The sequence below is a fragment of the Nycticebus coucang genome, chromosome 10 (genome assembly GCF_027406575.1).
Source record: "Nycticebus coucang isolate mNycCou1 chromosome 10, mNycCou1.pri, whole genome shotgun sequence".
Lineage (NCBI taxonomy): Eukaryota > Metazoa > Chordata > Mammalia > Primates > Lorisidae > Nycticebus > Nycticebus coucang.
The window spans coordinates 38931877-38954938 of NC_069789.1; the positions used below are offsets into that span (position 1 = coordinate 38931877).

General features: G+C 40.7%; 1 protein-coding gene across 3 annotated transcripts in view; it reads left to right on the forward strand.

Moving 5' to 3' along the window:
• The window catches only part of DUSP10 (dual specificity phosphatase 10), a 38808-nt gene that overhangs the window by 9814 nt on the left and 5932 nt on the right, over nucleotides 1-23062 (forward strand). The window lies entirely within an intron of this gene.

The following is a 23062-nucleotide window of genomic DNA, read 5'->3' on the forward strand; positions in this document are numbered from 1 at the left end:
TTCAAAACTTGCAACTCATGGTTTAGATATTTGCCTGGGTCCTAGAAATATATGCCAAATATTAATGTTTTAATACCATCTTCTAGGGAACGTGGTAATTTAAAAAAGAGCTAAAAAGTACATATTAAAAATGTACCCCTGTACCCAGCCATCTCAGGCTTCTAGTGACTTTTTGGTAGATCTATGCAGCATTGTATATAGAGGAAATTCACCCATTTCGTCAGTAAATACTATTGAATGCCTTTGGTGTGTTAGATGCTCGTCTGCAGGCTGGGTAATCTGCCATGACAACACTTGTAATCTAAATGCTAGAATGAATATTATATATATGGCTCAGACTAGTCTTCCAGATCCTTTTCACCTTGAAGATTGTGTATGTTTGCATTCTCTGGCCTTTTCCACCATGAAATCTTTTTTTTTTTTCTTTCTTTCTTTTCTTTTTTTTTTTTTCTTTAGAGACAGAGTCTCACTTTATCTCCCTCAGTAGAGTGTGGTGGAGTCACAGCTCACAGCAACCTCCAACTGCTGGGCTTAGGTTATTCTCTTGCCTCAGCCTCCCAAGTAGCTGAAACTACATGCGCCCACCACAATGTCTGGCTATTTTTTGTTGCAGTTTAGCCAGGGGTCGTTCAAACCCACCACCCTTGGTATATGGAGCCAGCATCCTACTCACTGAGCCATGGGTGCCGCCCTGGAATCTTATTTTTAAGGAGTGGTTCATCTTTAGGAAATGTTTTTCTCCTGGAAAGTACATGTTTGTGTTTTTCTCACCTTTTTATTTATTTTTTTTCTTTCAAGAAATAGGTTGGCCTTTTCTAAGTCCATCATGGGCCAACAGAATTTCTTTCCATCCAATGTGTTATTCTAAAAAATAATTTCTTGTTTTTTAATGGAAAAGGAAATAAATATGCTCTCTCTGTCTCAAGAGCTCAGGGCTGGCAGGCCTTTTCTGAGGGGTAGTATGGAATGTTGTCATTTGGACCCTTCTGATTTTGGACACGTTGCTGATAAGCACAAGGCCTCTACTTACTTGCCCTGCATGCTGTCTGTGGGAAGAGAATGTACTAAGCAAACTAGCTTTGTAAACAATGTTTTGGCCTGCTTAAAAAAAAAAAAAAAAAAAGCTTTAAAGTACAATTAGAAACCACTCTAAGGGACAGGGCTGGAATGTCTCTATGACTTCAAAACCTGTGTTATTTCCCCTAGACCACCTTCAGGAGGAATGTGGACCCCCTCTTCAGCAAATTTTCATCAATTATGTTTCTTTATGCTGTCTACTCTCCCAGTCTAATCCTACTAATTGAGGAAAAAAAGAGAGAAAGAGAAAATGAGTTTGAACCAGACTGATTTCGTTATAAAATATTTAAAATATACATTTTATATTCAAGTTGATAATCTTCTAATTATGAAGTCTCTGATGATTTTATCCATAATCCAAGAGCAAGATCATCATATCCTTTTTTGAAGTTATATCTGTATCATCTATTATTACTTAAAAGTGAGAGAATATGTGTATGGATATATGAATACACACATATATATTCTACCCCTTACCCTGATCAAGAACTATATATATATATACATATTTTTTTTTTTTTTTGCGACAGAGTCTCATTAAGTTCCTGTCAGTAGAGTGCCGTGACGTCACAGCTCACAGGAACCTTAAACTCTTGAGCTTAAGCGATTGTCTTGCCTCAGCCTCCCGAGTAGTTGGTGCCTGCCACAATGCCCAGCTAAACAACCATATTTTATGTAACTTAAAAGAGAAAGGACCTTGAGCCTAGCTTTCAGATGAAGAAATGAACTATGCAGCCTGATACTTTCTTATAAGATAAAAGGCTGTATTAGATGATGCTCTGATTCTGGCAATGAAGAAGATCACAGAAAGAAAAGGGCTTGTGGATTCATCAAATTATCTTAAAACATTGCCCTTAATGTTTTATTCCTGGTGGAGGCTTTCCCACTCCCTGCATCCAGACTTGAATTTCATGGTAAACAAAATAAAGCCCAACTCTTCCTGAGAGCTTCCCACAAAGAGATTTCCTTTCTCACGTTGCCATTCTACCACCTGGCATAGGTTATTCATTTCTAATAGCAAGGAAATAGATGAAACTGCTGGAGGGGGTGGGGAGAGAGGGGACAGTAACATCAGGCTTGTCCTCCCTTCGAAGAGCTTAGTCTCTCGCACTCTACTGGAAGCACGACTGATCTTATTTCACATCCTGAGGTGAGGAGGCATGCACTACTTGGCATCAGAGCATCACTGTCTAGTTCGTTAATAACATATTTATTTATTTATTTATTTTTTGAGACAGAGTCTCAAGCTGTTGCCCTTGGTTGAATGCTGTGGCATCGTATCTTACAGCAACCTCAAACTCCTGGGTTCAAGCGAGTCTCCTGTCTCCGCCTCCCAAGTAGCTGGGACTACAGGCGCCCCCCACAACGCCCGGCCATTTTTTGGTTGCAGCTGTCATTGTTGTTTGGCGGGCCCAGGCTGGATTCGAACCCGCCAGCTCAGGTGTATGTGGCTGGCGCCTTAGCCGCTTGAGCCACAGGCGCCGAGCCATAACATATTTATTTTGTGGAAGAAATAATCTCACATTCTTTGAACCACAGCCTTGAGGCCCACTACTATTACTCTAAATATTACCTTCAGTTGCTATGGGCTAGATAGAAGAAAAGACAACTTAGGAGTGGGGGAGGGGGCTAAGAGAGAAAAGAAACGCCTGTGTGGGCAGAGGGCATCTTCAGGTTACAACAACACATCTTCCAGCTCCAGGACCTGAGCTCCAAGCTCCAGTATTGAAGGCTGTATGTTACTGTCATTAGTCATTTCAGTGTTTCTGCTGTCATGACTAATGAGACTAGATACAAACTTGTAAGAGGGTCTCCCCTGAAAGGATGGAAGACATTTTTGGAAGTCTCTTCTATTCTTATGAAAATACCACATTTTTATGCTAAAATTTTAAAAGAATGGGCCTTATAGGTCTTAGGAAGTGAGTTTTAATCTGCCAGTGAAATATCACTTAATCACATATAACTGCTCTGGGTCTGGCCAACCTATCATCACTGAAATTAGAAAATTATTTTCCAGGTAGTTGGGAAAGGCACAAAGCCTAACTACTAGTTACTGAATGCTTTCTGTGTGCTGGGCACTGGGCTGTCATCTCTGTGTCTGGTTGGGTTCTCAGAACAGCTCTGTGAAATGTCTTTACATCCTTACTTTTATAGATAAGGAATCTGAGGAGCAGACTAAATGTTTTCTCCCATGTTATTAACAAATGAGTGGGAAAAAAGAATTGAAACCCAGTTCTCATGATTTCAAATCTCTTTTCAGGCTGGCTATATGTCTATTTATAAATAAAGTATGTATCTAATTCTTTACAATTGCTTTGGCTGCGTTTTGCCTCTGAGGCACCTTATAATACCATCTTCTTTCCCCCGTTTTCTTATATATCCTTGAGTAAAAACTCCAGTGCTAAGAAGAGTGACCTTCTTAGGGTCCTTAGAGTAGAGCAGGCTTCCTGGTGACCTTGCCCCAAACTATATCCCAACCTTTTGAAACTGTATGTTTAGGTCATATCATAGTTTTTTAAGGAGTAACAAATAGATCAAAGAAACTTTTAAAGATTTCAGTCACCCTCTCTAGCATTGTGAAGTGTTCATTACATATCAGACTCTGCTGCAAGTGTTATATCTCATGAAAACACTCCAGGTTGCATAGGAGTGGCTGACAGAGCTGTCCAGGTATATGTCCAAGGTCACTCAGTGGGTACATGGTGTAGCCTGGACCTAGCTCTTGTGCTTCTGCTCAGTGTATTTTAAGCCTGGAACCTTAGCATGCAGATCTAAGGATGCTTTCCCCCTTTTGAACATGTTAATATACTCACATTCTAGAGTGGCAAGTAGATGAATAAGAAGACAGGAACAAAGTTAAGTATAATAAGTAAGAAGGAATCTGTGATGGGTTTTTATGAATACATCCCAAAGACTCTCATGCCCAAAGGTATCCGAGTGCTTACTTTTATATCCATTATCTATCCTAGTGGTGTGGAAGATAATGTCAACTATCTATTTTTTTCCCCAAAGTATGTTGAAGAAAGACTGGTATATTGTCATTACCTTTTGGGAATGTTACTTCTCTGGGATAAGTGGACATAGATTTTATCAAACCATGTATTAATAGTTGTTAATGTTTTTCTCTGTTCTTCCCTGCTACAGTCTAATCCTACAAAAATAGCTCAGGTAACTTGGGGGCTGGGGGAAAAAGCATCATGAGTACCTTTGAAGGACAGCAGAATGAACCCCTCAAAACTTTCTATTGGAAGCAGCATTTATTCAGGCAGAATTCCATCTCCTGATAGATCACCCAGCTTCACACAGTGAAAATATGTCACTTTCCTCTCCAATATCAACTATTAAATTTTGTCACTGTCCTGGTCCATTTTTTGTTGCCATAATAGAATACCAGAGACTGGGAAATTTATAAAGAACCAAAGTTTGTTTATAAAGAACTCCAAACTCCTGGTTCTGGAGTCTGGGAAGTCCAAGAGCAAGGTGCCAACATCTGGGGAGGGTCATTCCAAGGTGGAAAATCTCACATGGTGAGCAAGTGTGCAAGCAAACATGGGGGCCAACCTCATCCTTTGTATTAAGAACCTATTTCCAAGATAACCTATTTCCACAATAATGGTTTTAATTCACTTATGGGGGTGGAACATTTATGACCTAATCTCCTCTTAAAATCATCTCTTAATATGGCAATTTAGGTTCTAACATATGAACTTTGGGGAACAAATTCAAATCATAGCACTCATGTCACTCCAAACATCCAGGTCCTTCCATGATAGGGGAGGAGAGGGCAACATGAGTGATCAAGTTGGTACAATTAGTGAATTAAAAAAAAAAATCTAAAACTAAGAGCATTTTTTAGTTTAAAAAGTAGAATCAATTTTAAGAAAGTTTTAAATAAAGTCAAGGATATTAACTTCATTGTTTATAAGGCCTCACATTTATATAATAAAGTTAGTTTTCTGAACTACAGCAACCCCAAGATAACTTAAAAGATATTTACAACCCAAGGGATCATAGTCCCTTGCCCTCTATGTTGAATTTAAAAAAAAAAAAAAAAAGGAAATTTTTAGATGGATCATGGTACCACAGAATTGGAAGACACTTTATTGAATATTTGATCCACTGTCCCTCTTTACAGATATGGAAACTTACTACTTACCTAAGAGGATAGAAGTAGCTGGTAGCAGAGTTGGCCTAGGATTTGTTTCCTAACTCTCAGCATAGATTTTTTATTGAAATCCCAGTAGGCATATAATCCTTTGGTTTAGTATTTGAGTTGTTATTAAATAAGTAAATCTTGTGGGTCTGAGTGTTCAGTCAGGTCACTCTAATGTTTTTAACTTCATTATGAATTTATTAAGTGACTGTTGATTGAATGAGCATTACATTGGCATTCAGCCTTCCTACTAGGAGTTAGTATCTTTTCTTGCAAACCGTAGTTTGGAGATTAAGAGCACAGAGTAAAGCCACACTGCTGAATATGAATTCTAACATTGCCACCTACTATAATTATGAACTTGGGCAAATTAACTTTTCTGTGCCTCAGCTTCCTTTTCAATAAAATGGGGAGAGTTATGGTTCTTTTCTCAAATGGTCAATTGAGGATTAAACTAGAAATATAGGGACGAGTGCTTTAAACAGTGACTAACATAATAACCAATATTTGTTAAAAATTTACCATAAATTTACCATAATCATAATAGTAATTATCTATAATAATAATTCCTTATCTACTTACGTTGAAAGAGTATATGAATAATATAGTTCAATAAAAGGATTTGATATCGGGTGGCGCCTGTGGCTCAGTCAGCAAGGCGCCGACCCCATATACTGAGGTGGTGGGTTCAAACCCGGCCCTGGCCAAACTGCAACCAAAAAATAGCCAGGCGTTGTGGTGGGCGCCTGTGGTCCCAGCTGCTCGGGAGGCTGAGGCAGGAGAATCGCTTGGGCCCAGGAGTTGGAGGTTGCTGTGAGCTGTGTGAGGCCACGGCACTCTACCGAGGGCCATAAAGTGAGACTCTGTCTCTACAAAAAAAAAAAAAAAAAAGGATTTGATATCACCCACTAGTTCAATACAAGTAGGAGACTTTTTGATGCTTAGTAGATCTTTTTGTTTACAAGTTTGGAAAAACCCAGCATTTCTTAGTGGGGTGGGTAGATAACTATAATACATAATGGGTGTATTTTTTTTTTAATCATTATCATACTGAAAAACTTATAGGCTAACTCACGTAAGGAAATCTTATAAAATTAGTCTTAGCAAAGAGTTTTTATGCATATCTATTGTTGGAATATTAAGAAAATTTTAGAAAAGCAAAAAAAGAAAGATACTAATCATGTCCTGCCTGGCCTAGTTTCATTTTTACAAACTCTCCTTATTCTCAACCCATATATGTGCATATTTTACAGAGTTCCTCATATCGAAACTGAAATTAATTTTCACTTTCTATATTGCATATACTTTTGTTTCCTGTATCATCATCATAGGTTTTATTTTTTAGTGCTATAACCTGTTTTATTAGTGCATTTTCCTTAACTGATTGCCTTTTAATGGAAATTGAGATTGTTTCCAAGTTTTTGCTATTATAATAGTCAGTTCTTGAGGGAATTCCTTATTTGGAATCTTTTCCCCCTCCCTACCATACACTACCCCCTATTTAGAGGAATGGTTGCTACTTACCAGAGAGTTTGAGTTTATTCCCTTCCTATTCTCTTTTTATTTTATTTATTTATTTTTTCTTAAATCATAGCTATGTACATTGATATGATCATGGGGCATCATACACTAGTTTCATAGACCGTTTGACGCATTTTTATCAGAATGGTGAACATAGCCTTCCTGGCATTTTCTTAATTATTGTGCTAAGACATTTACATTCCACATTTGCAGTATTCTCTTTTTACTTTTTTGTTTCTGCTTTTCTCTTTGAAATGCAAGATCCAACTACCTATTAAAATAGTGAGTTTTTAGGATGTCTCTATCTTTGACCAGGTCTTCATATGTGTGCATGTTTTGCAAATCTTGAATTTCATCTTCTTTTTTTTTTTTTTTTTTTTTGAGACAGAGTCTTATTAGGTTGCCCTCAGTAGAGTGCCATGGTGTCACAACTCTTCAACTCTTGGGATTACGCAATTCTCTTGCCTCAGCCTCCCAAGTAGCTGGGACTACAGGCTCCCGCCACAGAACCCAGCTATTTTTCTGTTGCAGTTGTCATTGTTGCTTAGCTGGCCCGGGTTGGGTTTGAACCCGCCAGCTCTGGTGTATGTGGCTGACGCTGTAGCCTCTGAGCTACAGGCTCCAGCTCAGGCTTCCTTGGTGAGCAGAGTAAAGAAGTTTTGAGGTACCATATAGCACTATACAAACCCAGAAGCTGTTGTGAAAGTGAATGATCTAGCAGGACAGAGCCAACAATAGCTCCTTGTTCCATAAATATGAGTCACTTCCATTTTTATGCTGTAGATAAAATACTTTTTGTTTTGTTTTATTTTATTTATTTTAATTTTAGTTTTTGAGATAGAGTCTCACTTTCTGGCCCTGGATAGAGTAAGTACTGTAGCGTCACAGCTCACAGCAACCTTAAACTCTTAGGCTCAAGCCATCCTCTTGCCTCAGCGTCCCGAGTAGCTGGGACTATAGGTATCTGTCACACAGCTGGCTAGTTTTCTATTTTTAGTAGAGATGGGTCTTGCTCTTGCTCTGGTTGGTCTTGAACTTGTGAGCTCAAGCAATCTGTCCACCATGGCCTTCCAGAGTGCTAGGATTATAAGCATGAACCACCATGCCCAGCTGCAGATAAAACACTTTGAAAGAGATAATAACCTGAACTCACGGGTTTGAGACCAGCCTGAGTAAGTGGGAGACCCTATCTCTAAAACTAGCTGGACCCTTGTGGCGGGCACCTCCCACTTGGGAGGCTGAGGCAAGAGAATCACTTGAGCCCAAGAGTTTGAGGTTGTTATGAGCTATGACACAACACCACTCTAATGAGTGTGACTAAGTGAGACTGTGTCTCAAAAAAGATAATAAAAACAGAAAGTTACACTTTCTGAGGTGCTGAGGGTAAGTGTTTGTGTGTCCTTCTACCCCTTTCCTCGGTTGATGCTAAACCCGGAGTTTCAGCGCAATGCTGAATTCTGAGCACTTAAGCAAATACACGCGCAAGAACACATCAAAATGGGAAGGTAATTCCCATCAGTTCCTTTTGTCAGATTGAAGTAGAAGCCCTTTAAATAGAAGATAATTCTTATTCTTTGAGAGAGAACTAGTTTGTCTTTCTTGATCAAATAGGTGAATTAGATTAAGTTTATTATAATTAATATGGTGTATTATATAAAAATGCATCTGTGCCCCCTTATTAGGTGAATCTTTCCATACTTACTTTGAGGGTGGCTAGGCAGCTCCATCCATGCTTCAGTGAGAATCAGGGACCTGGTTGAATGCTGGGGTATTGGTGTCTTGACAGCTCTTTCTTAGACAGATTGGAGGAGACGGCACTGTGGCTCAGTGGGTAGGGTGCTGGCCCCATATACAGAGGGTGGCGGGTTCGAACCCGGCCCTGGCCAAACTGCAACAAAAAAGTAGCCGGGCTTTATGGCGGGCTCCTGTAGTCCTAGCTACTCGGGAGTCTGAGGCAAGAGAATTGCCTAAGCCCAAGTGCTGGAGGTTGCTGTGAGCTGTGATGCTACAGCACCCTACGGAGGGCGACAAAGTGAGACTCTGTCTCAAAAAAAAAAAAAAAAGAAAAGAAAAAGAAAGATCAGAGGAAGCTGAATGTGGGACATCACTAGTAAATGGCACAGAGCTTTTGTATTAAAATGTACATCTTTTAAAACCAACTTTGAGAATGCTTTAGGGCCTGAGATTCAAGCACTACATCAGTCTCTTAATAGTGATTCTTCTGGATTCATGATGCTGAGCTCTTTCACCCTGGGGTGGTGAAAGGGGCTATCTGCATCATCTGTTGCTACTTACTACATCTAGCTGGAGGGCCAGTGAACTCTAAGAGGGCCAAACTGGGTCTTGTTCAGTTTTGCCCACTCAGTCCTGAGCACTGCTGGGCCTCCAGTCCATGCTGAGTGCTTAAGACATGCGTGTTGAACTGAACTGAGGACCTTCCTACTGCCCGCTGCCATCCTCAGGATGAGTATTCCCTCTTGAAGCCTATTTTCTCTTTCACGGCTGCTTGCCATTCATATCCACCACTCATCACTCATCCAGAATGACCAAGGAGCAGGGGCCTGGAGAGGGGAGAAGGAGTTAGAGGCTACCAAGTGCAATTTGTCTTGGATCTCAGCCCTGCTCTGATGCCCATTCTGCACATCTGAGACCTGGTACCCCTGTGGCCTCGAAGCCCCTCCTTCGGAGCCAGGGAATGCTGAGATTTCTAAGTCCTTGTGCTTAATTCTCCTGCCTAGTCCTGCACTAGCTTTGCTCAGGCCATGCCCGAGGGCACTACCCAGGCCAGTCTTCAGTTTATTCTCAAAACATTTCTTCTGTGAGTCCTTTTGCTAAATGCCCCCTAATATTCCTTCATTCCTTCTTCTTTCCCCTGTTAGGTTTATCTTTGGGACCTGTTTTTCCTTCAATCCCCTGACTTCCTCACATAATGCTGAACAGCACGTATAAGAAGCTTTACAATTAACTTGTCCTGTCTCATCTCATCCCAAATGTTCATTTAATCTAAAAAAAATAAAAATAAAAAAATACAATTCAGATGCTAAAGAGTAAACATACAGATTTTCTCTTAATAACTACCATGTAGAAGCTCATTTAATTCTCATAGTAATTATTGTTGCTAGTTGGTACTATTATTACCCTTCATTTCCTACATAAGGAAACCAGGGTACCAAGAGGTTAAACAACTTTGCCAAGATTGTACCGAGAAGTGTTGGGAGCAGCCTGGCCCCAATGCACCAAACTATTTATTATGTTGTATTTTTTCTTTTTTTTTTTTTGTAGAGACAGAGTCTCACTTTATGGCCCTCGGTAGAGTGCCGTGGCATCACACAGCTCACAGCAACCTCCAACTCCTGGGCTTAAGCAATTCTCTTGCCTCAGCCTCCTGAGTAGCTGGGACTACAGGCGCCCACCACAACGCCCGGCTATTTTTTGGTTGCAGTTTGGCCGGGGCCGGGTTTGAACCCGCCACCCTCAGTATATGGGGCCGGCGCCCTACCGACTGAGCCACAGGTGCTGCCCATGTTGTATTTTTTCTAAGAACAATGAACATGGAAGAAATAAATAATTCCAGAGAGTGATAAATATTCTGAAGACAAAAGTCTTAAGACTTTGTAACATGATAAAGGAGGGTAGGTGTATACTGAATGACAGGGAAGATGTTTCTGAGAAGACCACCTTTGATCTGAATCACTTTTGTGAGTCTGAAGAGGAACAGTTTTTCTCTTGCTGTGGTTTCACAGCTCACAGCAACCTCAAACTCTTGGGCTTAAGCAATTCTTTTGTCTCAGCCTCCCAAGTAGTTGGGACTATAGGCACCCACCACAACTCCCTGCTATTTTTGTTGTTGTTGTTGGAGTTGTCATTGTTTAGCTGGCCTGAGCCGAGTTTGGGTCAGGTTCAAACTGACCAGCCTGGGTATATGTGGCCGGTGGGTGCTGCCCAACACAGAACACTTCTGTGGGGCTTTTTCCTATTTACCAAGAAGTTCTACCAACGGAGTGTCCTACAGTTTAGCTCAATTCTGACACTGTCTACCTGAAGTTAGCATCAGATTCCACAGGACTTTGTCAGGCAAGACCGGCTCCCACTTCAGATGCCAATCTGACCCACTAGTTATAAATCAGGGTTTCGAAGACCCCTTCCTTGGGTTTTATTAATTTTCTAGCTCACAGTACAAAAGATATTACAAAGGATGCAGATGAATAGACAGATGAAAGACAGGGCTAGGGCAAGGTATGGGCAAGGACCATGCAGTTCCTGTGCCCTCTCTGGGTGCACACTCCGGTAGGCACCTCTTCCTAGTAGCCATCTGGAAGCTTTTTAAATCCTGTTCTTTTGGGGTTTATGGAGGCTTCATTGTATAGACATGTTTGATTACATCATTGGCTGTTGGCGATTAGCTCAATCTTCAGCCCCTCTCCCTTCTCTGAAAGTTAGGAGGTAAGGTTGAAAGTCCTAACCCTCTAATCCTACTGTGATCTTTTTGGTGACCAGACCCATCCTGAAGCTTTCTAGGGGCTCCCAGCCACCAGTCAACTCAATTGTGTACAAAAAGACACTGATAACTTCAGAGATTCCAAAGGTTTTAGGGAAGGAGCTATGTGCCGGGAACACATAGACCAAATACATATTTCTTATTATATTACACTATCACACAAACTACATTCAAGGAGTTTCAGAAAGAGGAAACAACAAATGCAAAGACCCTGAAGGGGGGTCACCCAGGTCTGACACACCATCCAGTGGCTGATCCCGTTCTTGCCATTGTTCAAACTTATCTGGCTTATCAAAGCTGTATTGAAGTTATCAAATGCTCAAAATGGGAGAAAGGTAAAGATTATCCAAAGTCTTGATTTAATAGAGGTGGCAACAGAAGTTATAGACCTATAGAACCAAGTATAACCCCAGTGTGGAAAAGAGAATTGCCCGTCACCCTGGGCAATGTCATGCATGGCTTCAAGGGGATGTGCTAGGACGTCTGATGATGCCAGATATGGGGTGCATCCCCGATCAGCAATCCATTTGACATGTCCTAGGTTGACCTGACCATTACTTGGCTGGTCCCTCACTTAGCTTCAAGTTCACATTGACACTACATAAACCCACCTGTTCAGAGATAATTATTTTATTTTCTCCTCAATTTTAGGAGATAGACCTAGGAGGTCCCAGGCAGGGACATGCTAACTTTTGATTCAATGAAACTTTGTATATCTCTTAGTGCATGGAGACCTCACCTGGCTTTAGGCCGACCCATCCAAGCTCAGCCCTCATGGGTAATCTGACTGCTGGACAAGATTGTTTACTGAATCCGCATGCAAGGACGGCTCAGGCCTTTTCTTTCTGGCCATCAGTTTGCCAAGTACAAAATTCAGCTCAGTGACTTGAGGAAGTCTTTGCTGTGCCTTTTGTGAACTGGAAACACTAGTTCAGAAAAACAGTTCAAATTTTGATGCTGACATTTGATCCTTTCCCTTATCACTTCCCAAATTCCCTAAACCACAGCCCTTTGACCTCCAGATCATAAAGCATGTAAAGCACATCTTTGCAATAGCTGTCTATTTGGACATGAGGCTTCATTCAAAGCTAAGATTAATGTAGCATGTTGCGGCTGGGTACTTCCATATGTGATTTTAGAGATGGGCTTCACTTTGTGGGAGCCTACCTGGCTCCCTCCTTTTTTTGTTATGGATATTTCTTAATGACTTTTTGTGAATATAATTTCTAACGGGAATATTTCACAATAGAACTATGCTCTCCCTTGAGGTTTGCTGTTGACATTTCTGGAGATTTGTTTCATTAGACTTTACTTAAATCCCATTGGGAAACATACTTTTGCTGTGAAGTTGTGATGTGTTTAATTTGAGGTCTAAGATAAATGTTGGTCCTCAGGGAGGTGGATTGTTAAACAACAGTTTTCCTTTTGTGCAATGAGCTTATTTAATGTATGGCTTTACTGGGCTTTCCTCTGTTTGCTTGTTTAGCAATGCTTCATTATTTAAATTTCTGCACTATAAAGCAAGAATGTTTTTCCCTGTCTTCAGAGAATTAAACAATAATACAGAGTATCTGGTTGAGCTCTTGGGAAAAATATGGCTTTGTGTTTTATAGAACTCTCCTTCTGTTGACATTCTTCTCTCGTGTGATCTCAAGAATTTTTGCCCGTCCTTTAATTTGTCTTGATGGATTAACCAATATTAAGTTTGAAACCAGTAAGCAAAGAAAGTAGAACCCTAACATGGTATAGTTTCCCAAACACACAGAAAGCTTCCAGTTGAATATTTTTAGGCCCGCTGGTAAGTTTGAACCCAGCCTGGGCCTGCCAAACAACAATGACAACAACAACAACAAACAACAACAACAACAAAAAAATTTTTGTTGGGCCCAGAAAGATGCCCAGCAGAGAAGGCAAGGCGGGTATGGGCCAATGCTCATCCTCAAGAAAGGTACATCCAGTGAGGAGGAATGTGTCTGGGAGGGGAGTGACTTCTATTCTGCAACCAGCTCACAGAACAAATGTTCTGGAAGGATTCATGGACTTGCTTCTTGTGAGCATGCTGGTCCTTTAGATAGCACTCCCATCCTGGCCTCAGACTATTTCTGGCCTAACTTGAAGGTTTGGTACCAACTGAGATTTGCTCCTAGGGGCTTCATTCTCAGGCAGCCCAAAAGTTTTGATCTGATTCTTCAGAAGTTAAGTATTACAACTTATATTTGTAAAAAGTAAGCTATACTGGGTATGAAAATGGTACTATTATTCATTTGCTTGGGTTGCTGTAACAAAATATCAGACTAGATAGATTTAACAACAGAGATTTATTTTCTCCCTGTTCTGGAGGTTAAAGATCAGGGCCAGCATGGTGAGGGCTCTCTTCTTGGCTTGCGGGTGGCTGCCTTCTTGCTGTGTCCTCAGTTGGCAAAGACAACACTCTCTCTGTTGTCTCTTTTTATAAAGGTCACTCACCCCGCTCACACCCATCATGGGAACTTTGTCCTCATAAACTCACACTAGGGATTAGTGCTTCAATATATGAATGGGCACACTTAGTCCATAGCAGGTACAAAAAATGCATTCAGGAAAGAGTATGAATTGGGCCCAGGATTTAGAGTCTATATATATTGCACTATCTGATAAATTAATGCATTCTCTCCCTGTCCCCTACACCCCTACACCCCCCCCCCTTTTTTCCAAATGCTTATTGAGCACCTGTTGTGGAGTTAATGTTCTGGAGCTTCACACTGAACTTAGAATAAAATCTGCTTTCATGGCCCTGTGCACATGGACCCTCCCGCCATGGCTTTTCTGACCTCTTCTAGACACCCTCTCCCTTTGTTCTCCCATTGTTCTTCATTCCATGTTGTTCCCTTGAATCCCCCACAGACCCTCCGAGTTCCCTCCTATCCCGGTGTGCTGTGCTTCCTTCTCCCTCAGGATGAAGGAACACCCTCCCTTCCACCCTCTTCCCAAACCAACCCTTTCTCATTCTTCTTAGAGGCCTTCCATGAGCCCCATCTGACAGCACCTGTGAACTAGAGAGCAGCTTTGTGGCCTGGATCCTTGTCCTCCTTTGTGATCCCCTGCTTTATGTGTGTTTATGTCTGTCTTGTCCCATTGGACCCCGATTGTTAGATTGGGTGGGAAGGAAGAGGCCTCTCCAACCAGCCTGTCATTTACCTCCTAAAGTTCCAAAATGTTAGGGAGCATTGCTCTTAGATGCGAAAGATTATAAAAGTGAAAAATATGTTGCACTGGTCTGTTAAGAAAACCCATACTTGAGTTGAGTGTTGATGGTATGTGTGCCCTTCTCCCTGGAAACTGGTTGGTGTGTGCTAATGTAGCTAGGTGAAGTTTAGACATGTAGGGTTAGAGAAACCAGAAATAAAAACTTAACTTGCAAGTTTTCAGGAATAAGGGTGCTCTAACTTGGCTGTCCTTCTGTCAGCTCCTGCTCTACCCTCCAAACACCCTTCTTAGCCAGTAAAAATTCGTTTTACTGAATTCCAAAACTTCTTCAAAAGACAAAACTAATTACTTTTACTTTTCTTTAATTGGCATTTTTATAGAAGTCAAGCTAGAGGCAGGTGAATGCCCAGTGAAAATGAGACCCCATAAGCTGGAGTTGGAGGGATGGAGGGTACAAGTGGACCCACCAGGACCAAGTGCTCCATCCCTTCCTTCCCAGAGGAGGCATAAGGGAGAGCAGACGGCATTTCCCACTTCTCTGGCAGAGGAAGTAGCTTGAAGGAGCCACGTGGGGAAGTCAGCTTTATCCACCCACCCCTTGTCGCTAGGTGGTTCTGATTGAAACCTTTTAGAGCTAAAACAACATGAGGGTGGCAGTACCCTGACAGGGCCCCACTGTGTGTGTGTGTGTGTGTGTGTGTGTGTGTGTAGGGGAGGGAGGGCACCCTCCCTTCTCCTGGCCCATCCGCAGCTCTTTAAAAATAGGTTTAACAAATATTCTGTGGATTCATTGGTAATTCAAGCCTTAAAATGTACTCCAGGTAGAGTCTCTCCTTGTCTCGTTTTCTTCCCATCTATTGCTGATGGGTTTAAGAGAGACTGAGAAGGTGGAGGCAGAAGGAAGGGAAGGGTAGAGATGGGGGGAGGAGGTAAAGAGAGAAGGAAGGGGAGGATGAGGAAGGGGAGGGGAGTGAAGGGGGAGGGGGAGAGACAGAGACCTAGCTCCAGCTCTCTGTGGGAAGGAGCCCCAGGGTCCTGTGATTGGAGCACCCTGACTTCTGCAAAACCTGAGGGGCTCCCTGACTCTGGGAACTCTGAAATCGTCCAATTCCTGCTCACATAAAATTCATCCGCTCATTAAAATAACACAAAGCTGTTTAATTGTTGCCTTTGTGGAAAATTACATGACTGTCATCAGCTGTTGCTTCTGGCAGTGCTTTCTGTTCTAATGTAAATAAATGAGGTAACAGATTTAAAGGAACAGGCTGTATTTACATACTTGTGAAGTGTCTTCTCAAACAATCTGCCTGTGTTATTCAAATACACACAAATTAAATTCCTGGTCTCTCAAACCCAGGTTACTCATTAAAATCTTTCAGTAAAGTTGTTAGGTAAGGGGCTCACGGGAGGCTGGCTCTTCTGTGAGGGCTGGGCTACTTCACCAGGCTGAAATTTCATCCCTAGCCCTTTTCTGCACCAAGGCACCTCAGGGCTGGGAAGGGTGATGTGGTGGGAGAAGAAGGAAAATCTTTTCAACTCTGGACAAAAACTCATTAGAGGGTCAGCATTTCTTGGAAGTCCTCCAACTAAACTTTATTTTCAGTGTTCTTAAATCACAGTTCCTAAATTACTGGCTCTTTCTGACTCAGTTCATTTTTTTGAGGTCAATCTTTAGGCAAGAATTAAAAAAAAAATCATTTCTGGGGAAGGTATTGCAATAATTTTTCAAAGAAAGAAAGAGACAGTGTATTTGCAGGCAAGAAAAATTAAGAGATTCCCCCAAATTCAACGTTGCAAAGACCTGTAGTTATAGAAGTACAGAGAACCAAAAATTCAGAAGAAAGCAAGTTGCTAATTATACAAAGATTAGGAAGGAGCAAAAAGTCACTGTTTTTAGTTTATGGTGTCATCATCAAGGACTAGCTTATTTCTAGAATGCTAGATTTTATGAATGCCAAATTGTTGGGGTGGGTGTCAACTTCAAGGGTTCACCTTTAGCAAAACCTACTTTGACCACTGTAGTGTGTGGTATTCCTGCTTCTGCCCACTTCTAGTGCTTGTTAGCTTTGCATTGGAGTATCACAGCTTCATAGTATCCATTCATTCTGGGTATACATAACTTCCATGGCAGTTATGCAGATAGTTACAAGGTTGGAATGCCTTCTTAAGGATACCAGCATAGGTGTCTTACACACATTTTATTGAATCATTACAACAGACTAGTATTGGTATCTCCATTTTATATTATAGTTAAGAAAAGATAGCCCAGAAGACTCAATAACTTTGAAAAGGTCACACAGCTGGCATGTGGCAGGCCCACTGTTCTAAATCCAAGAGAAAGCCTTTTCCCTGCTGCTTTATATAGATTACCTTCTAGAGTTGGCTTTTAAGATGTATCTGTAGATAACTTGTATCTCCTACCAGAGACACTACACAGTAAAAACCTCTGATGGAAGGGATTAATATATCTGTAAATAAATTTCCTCTAGGACTTAATAATCTACCATGCCATAAAATCAGTATTGCTCAATTGGATTCAAGATCCTGTGGGCTTTTTTTTTTTTAATAGATTTTGTGGTACCTCCTTGCTTTCGTCTTTTCTACATTGAACATTTCACATGTAAGCCACCCCACACTAGTTTGAGGAAAGCAATCAAATGACATGATCATGGGAATACCACTTTCTGACTCAAAGCCCCTATATCACTCTCTTCCCTGGTTCTTAGAAATGCTTCTTTATTCCTTATTTCGAACTTTTCATTGGATGAGACAGCACTCTTAATCTTTCTGATGTATGTTCCCTTTAGTCTTCTTGGGGAAGAAATACAAGTTCCCAGGGACAAAACCATAAAAGAATTTAAGTGACACTTCTTGGTATTGAATTTGAAGTTATTCCCAATACCCAATCAGATGTATAGAATATAAGAATTTCATAGAAAACAATTAGTAGAAATAATCTTTATAGCTCTAGATGGTACCCCAAATATTCTTCCTGTAAAGGTAGGTGATACTCTGCCCTAAACATTACAAAGTGACTCTGGCCTCATCTTTGAAGGTTTCAGGTCTTGTAGGCTTGGTTCCTCCAGAGGATCCCTGTGCATATTAAGTCTGGAGAATTTGCTTTGACATATACAGTTTCCATGGAGGATCACAGTATCATAGTATCCATTCATTCTTAGTATACATACTTATACAAAATAGTACCCATTTTACACTAATATCTCTCCCACTTGTAATAATAGCTAACTCTTGGGTAGCATTTTGTCCATAAGAACCCTATGAGATAGATACTTCTATATCCAAATTATAGATGTAGAAACTGAAGGGCAGGAAGGTTAAATCACTGGCCCAAAGTAACACAGCTGGTAAGTGAGGGAACCAGAATTTTAACTCAAGCAGTCTAGCTCCAGTCTGTGTTTTTAATCACGAACTAGTTCCTGAGTAAGAGAAATTAGGCAACAAACAGGGGTAATCAATGTGCTTGCAGCAAACTTGCAGAAGATTCAATTTTAGCTCACACTCCCAACTCTCCGTCTTTGGACATTAATTCCTTTTGCTTTTCTTCATGAGAGTTTTCCATGAATTTCCAGAAAGTGCTCACTCTCCAGCTTACCATAAAACCAAAAAGCTTGTGTGTGCAAAATGCTGTCCACCTTCAGAATATGGAAATCTCTTGTTTTTAATTCTGTATTTGGATGTGGTTCCTTTAACGCAGCACCCAGAGCACTGCTTCTGGAATCGCATTACAGAGGGCTCTTCTATTTCTAGGACTGCAAAAGCCAAAACATCAACAGGAGCTGAGAAGCATCTGCAAAGAGAGATTTCCCACTAAAACTAGAATCTGTTGCTTTAGTGCATCTGTCACTTAGCTGGCTTCCTGTTGGAAGAAACTGACCCGGTGGTATTTGTACATCTTTTTCTTTAGGGGTGCTGGGTGTTCTTTGTTGTTGCCATTTGAAGTCAACATGCTGACCATATTCATTTTGGCAGAGAACCTAGTTTTGAGATAAGGTTTGAAAATATTTTCCCCCCAGCATTGTTGCTCATGCCTAGAAAATATTTGCACTGATAACTGCAAGCTCTTGTGTGCATAGGGAGTTCAGCCAGCTTGATAGAAATTATTAGGTGGGGGAAAGAGAGAGAGGAGGAAAACAATTTTATTTTAAAAATTCAATTAGAAAAACCAGGAATCCAAAGACATGCAGATTTTACTAGGGAAGGTGGGCCAAACAAAATGTAATCAGATATTATTTGTTTAGGAAGGACAGAGAGCTATTGCCTTTTTTTTTTTTTTTTTTTTGAGACAGAGTCTCAAGCTATTGCTCTGGGTAGAGTGCAGTGGCATCACAGCTCACAGCAACCTCAAACTCTTGGGCTTAAGCGATTCTCTTGCCTCAGCCTCCCAAGTAGCTGGGACTACAGGGGCCCACCACAACGCCTGGCTATTTTTTGGTTGCAGTTGTCATTGTTGTTTGGCAGGCCTGGACTAGGTTTGAACCCGCCAGCTTCGGTTTATGTGACTGGCACCTTAGCGGCTTGAACTACAGGTGTGGAGCCTAGAGAGCTATTACTTTTTAATGTTAAAGATATAGTATTCAAATTTTAAAACTGCTCAGGTATTTTGGTTTCTAGTTCTTTTTTTTTTTTTTTTTTTTTAATACAATTTTAAAAGTAAAAGCTCAGGAACATTAGCTTATCAGTCAGTCTTTCCACTAAACAGATTCTTTTTTATACCTTTAAAATAGTAGGTTCCCAAAGTAACAACAACAACAAAAAATGCTATGTGCTAGATGTTCTTTCAAAGTTCTTTGTTTAATCCCCACATTTGTATTGTGAAGTAGGTAGGTATTGCCCAGGGTCTCACAGCTAGTGTTTGTAAATGCTGGGATTCAGCCCTTGCTCTGAATCATGCACACGTTTAGGGTTCTCATAAACTGCATGTGTGCACAGGTCAACTGGAGTTGAGGATGATGGTGATGATATTGTGGATAATAAAGCATTATTTATCAAACACCTAGGTATGCATTAAAACCTTCACATAGGTTTCCTATACCACAACCCTATGGAAAGATGATCTTATATCCTCTGTATAGATTAGTAAACTGAGGCTTAATGAGGGAAAGTGATTTGCAACAGCTTCATGGGTTCCCAGGAAGGAGAATCATAATTGCAGCTAAGTGTGTCTGCCTCTGACCTCTGCTCTAACCCTTCAAATGATACTGCCTCTCCTTTATTTGTTTGTGAATTACCATGTTGTAATATTCCTATATGGTAATACCAAATACAACATCATTGATGCTCCTCATTAAGTGATCAGTCACTTTGGCCACTGGTGGAGTTTGATGGGGTAGAGTCGTGGGGGTGCAAAGCAGTTGGAAGAGAAAACCATGTAAGCCCCAAACACCACCACCCTAACTTCCACCGGTTTGCTTTACTTTAAACACCAGAGACAGAGTTTTTAACTGCAGTACGTACATGTGATGCCGGGAATGGATGGTCACCCTGATGAGCAGACGAGTAATTGAGTAGGAGACCAGTTCTTCAGGCCCTTCTGTGAGAATTTCCTTGTCTATCTCCATGTCTGAATTGTAATATCTCCCTTTCTCTGCACTCCCTTTCGCAGTATTGTAAGGGCAGAGTTCCCACATGGCTTAAACATACAGTACACACATCATTTTGCACATAAGCACACCCTGTGATTTGGATCATTCTCTGTGTGTTTGTCTCAAATTCCCTTCTTCCTCCGCTCCCCCGTGGGTTTTTCCTCCTATTAGGCAAATGGAAGGCCCATGCCACCTGTTAGCATTACATCACTGGCTCCCCAGAACACAGTTGCACCAAAGGCCTTAAACAAAGTAGTTCTTCTTGTATTGTTTGCACTCAAAGAGCTGATATCACGCCAACTGATGTCATTGTATGTCTTTGTGTAACTGCTATGGCAACTGGGCAGGTGGGGAGCCTCCGGCTGATGTCATTGGGAAAGGAGGTGTAGAGACAGAATTTTAAAAAGCTGTGCGCTGCCTTTTTCCGTGTGGGGGGTTTTCTGGCATGCTTTTTTTTTTTTAACTAGCTGCTTTTAAGACAAATTACAGCTTGAGTACCCTAAATAAGAACTGAGAGAAGTTTGTTTTTTCTTTCCCCGTTAGAGACTTCTTTTGAGTTTTGTTGTTCCTCCCTCTCATATGGAAAAATGTAACAACTGCTTTTTTCTTGAGAAAAAGTGGATTAGGTTCCCATAACAGAATCTATGTGGAACTATTTACTTGGATTTTTATGGAGTCCAAGCTGAACAGATTTTAAAAATAACTCTTTGATTTCCTTTTTAGAGTTTATGATGGTGACAATGGGTAGCTTTTATTTATTTTTTAAATATTCACTGGTAAAGTTTTTCTTCTTTTCCATTTTTCTTTCTACTTTTGAAAATATCTCTTTGGGCCCAAATTTTATTATCATAATTTCCTAGAAGAAGAAACTAACACATTGTGAGAATGGAAAAGTCTGTAGTAAAATTGTAATACTCAAGTCATATTTACTTCTGCAATCACAAGAGATCCAGGATACAATATTCACGATAACAAACATTATCAGTGTGTATTGAGTATTATAATTTTAATACAGTTGTTTCATTTCTTAAAATGTGTATACATTTTTTGGACACGCTCTGTGTGTAAGGGTGTAATTAAATTCTAGAAATCAACTAAAATGAGTATATAGTTCTTGCTTTTCTTTTCGAAAGCAAAGGTAGATTTTGACTTTCCTAATTTTTGATGAGAAAGTGATCATAATATATGAAATATTTTTTGTATCTTTACCATATTCTCTCTTTTACACGACTGGCTGTGGGTCCACTGTTTGTGAACAATCACGAGACTAATTACAGGTTATAGTCTGGGGCTTCCTGCTGTGGTCACCAAATATGAGACCTGAAATGTAGGAGAACATTTGCTAGGTGCAGAAACTAGTGGACAGATAGACATATGTCCTGTTTCAACATAATCATATCCTGTTCTCACTTTATCTTTTCTTCCTTATGTCCTGGAACTATCGAGAGTGCCATGAGGCATCTTCTTTGGGGGCAGATGTCATGTTCTGGGGGCTGTCACCTAATAGGCCTGTTTCAACTTCCCCTTCTTTCGAAAGGGAAGGCCAGAGTATCTAGTTGTTTGATTAGAATTAGAGCTCTGTTGGTAGTGATAATATCAACCCAGACTTCCTAGCCTTTATGGGTATATTGTATCACTTGAGCCTTAGCTCTGTGGGCATAGGTGTGTGATTACTTGTAACAAATATTAAAGGAAAATTTGAACAATAAACCGTGACCCATAAATTCCCTAACTTTAACAATTGTTCTTTTTTCATAGTCCTTTAGCTTTTAGTAAATGTTTTTGAATTTGCTTCTTTTAAATTTAATATTAAACATTTTCTAACTTTGTTTTTTTTTTTCTTTTAATTTATTTGTTTTTCACTTGGCCTTTTCCATAAAACGGATAATGTTATAGTGAATGTCTTCACATATCTGATTGAATATCTTTAGTTAGAAGATTTCCCTAAGATCCATTCCCATAATGAGACTGTGTGTGTTCAGGGGAAGGTTTGCATTTGAAAAATGGGGAAACAATTACAGTTTAAGCTTTTTGTACTAGACCCATAATTCTTCGGGGGGCAACCCAGAGCCTTAAGCTCAAAGATGTGTATTTGCAGATCCGGTAATGGTTTCCTTATGGGTTTATGTGCACACAACCTTGGAAGGTCAAGTACAAGGGACTGGGATGCTCTCAGTTCCCTTCAACTGGAAGTCAGGGTTGACAAATGTCTGGGACCTATAAGGGAAATATAAAGAATAGAGATCTGAGGACAGCTCACCCCACCCCATGCTGGCTTGTCTTTTCCAAGTATTTCTCTGTTGCTTTCACCTATGGGCAATTGTGTATTAATAAAAATGGCTGATACTTGCTGGGCACTACTGCGTGCCTGCAGATGTGCCAGGCATTTTACACATATTCATTCAACTCAGATTCACGGTCAGATTCAGATGTAGAAGCCATTACCCTTGTGTTACAGATAGAGGAACTGAGGCATAGAGAAATTAACTTGCCCAAATCCCAGATCTGCGAAGTAGTAGTACTCAGGTTAAAGGCATAGTAATATGGCTCTTCCAAGGTTCCCGATTGTAACACCCCCCACCTGCACTGTCTGGGGAGCAAGCTTGGCCCTCGGCAGGGGGTGAGCTGGGAAAGGAACAGCACACGTGCCAGCAGTGCAGCGAGGTCGTCCGTGCCTTCCTCTGCTCCCAGAGTGCAGGGTTCTATGTAGGCCACTGAGCATATGGCTCTTTGAGGCAGATTAAATTTGCAGCTGATGAAGTTTCCTGATGCCACATGGAATGTTTTCCAGGGCAACGTGCCCTATTTGTATAGAGAGCACACTTCCAACATGCTCCACCATGCAGTGGTACCCTCTGAAGCTTGCCTCAGGTCTCCAAAGGGACTCTCATTTTTTGTTTGGTTTTATAATTATGTATTTTTATGTATTTATTTATTTGTTTAATTTTTTGAGACAGAGTTTCACTATGTAAGGACATAAGCCACAATGCACACTGATTCCTATGGGGAAGGTGGTATTTTCTG